Raw genomic sequence first — 1,498 nt, 5'->3', positions numbered from 1 at the left:
AACTATGCCACATATCTGTAGAGGGCCTAGGGCCATCATGCAGACTCCCTGTTTGTTGTTTCAGACGGTGTGAATTCCTATGAGCTAGGTTAGCTGTTTCTGTGGGTTTTCTTGTGAAGTCTTTGGCCCCCCACAGCTCCTACAGTCCTTCCTCCCTCTCCTCAGCAGGATCCTGAGAGGTTGGCCTAATATTTGGCTGTGGGTCTCGACATCTGTTTCCATCAGTTATTGGATGAAGGCTCACAGATGACAAATCAAAATGACTCTTACATTCCAGCTTACACCTGTCAAAATGCCTAAGAACAAAAGCATAAATGCTGAAGAGGATGCAGTACAAGGGAAATACTCCTCTACTGCTGGTGGGAGTACAAACTTGCACAGATACTTTGGAAATCAATATGGCAGTTTCCAAGAAAATTACAAATTAATCTACCAGCTATACCACTCCTGGGCATGTACCCAAAGGAAGATACATCCTACCACGAAAACACTTGCTCAGCTATATTCATAGTGGCTTTATTCATAATAGCTAGAATCTGGAAACAACCTAGATGCCGTTCAACAGAAGAATGGCTAAAGAAAATGTGGTACATTTATACAATGGATTATTACTCAGCTGTTAAAAGCAATCTCACTAGGAAATTTGAAGGCAAATACCTGTAACTAGAAAAAAATCAACCTGAGTGAGGTAAACCAAACCCACACCCAAGCATGGTGATCACTTATAAATTGATAATGACTCTAAAGGATAACCTTGCTACAACTCACAGAGTTAGAGAGACTAGGTAACAATGAGGGTCCAAGGTGGGATGCATGGATCTCCCTAGGAAGGGGAAATAGAAGAGATCTCCTGGGTAGAGAGGGGTGATGGTGTAAGGGGGCAGGTGGGGATGTGAGCTTGAGGGATCAGGTTGGGAGTGGATGAAGGGAGAGAGTACTGACAGATGACTGGAAGAGGGAGGGAGCGTTTCAGGATCAGACAGAAACCTAATAAAAGGAAACTTTCGCGAATCTACAAGGATGACCCCAGCTAAGACTCCGAGCAAAAGTGGGTACATAACCTGAACTGTGATCAGATTGGTGACTACCCCAATTGTCATCAGAGAACTTTAAATGTTCATATAGATGCATATAAGTAGGTAAGAGAATGTGTATAAATTATGAAACTAGGTAGAACACAAAAGGAAAAAATTGGTGTTGACAGGGGAAAGCCAGAAAGACACACAAGACATGAAAATGAAACGCAGGTTACTAGGGCTAGCAGGAAGCAAGAGGACCAAAGGAGGAAGGAGAAAAAGGAAGAATAAATAGAAGCAAATATTGTTTGCAAAAATTCATAATGAAACATAATATCTTACATACTAATACATTTCTTATAAAAGCTTAGGAGACTTAATTATTTTTTATTTTATATTTAATTTATTTTTATTTTTTTTCTCCTCCCCGTCTCCCTTTTCCCTCCCCGTCTCCCTTTTCCCTCCCCCTCCTCCAACTCCTC

Source organism: Alexandromys fortis, unplaced genomic scaffold (assembly GCF_014885135.2).
Source record: "Alexandromys fortis isolate MF-2015 unplaced genomic scaffold, M_Fortis_MF-2015_v1.1 scaffold_226, whole genome shotgun sequence".
Taxonomy (NCBI): Eukaryota; Metazoa; Chordata; class Mammalia; order Rodentia; family Cricetidae; genus Alexandromys; species Alexandromys fortis.
This window is presented reverse-complemented; position numbering follows the sequence as displayed.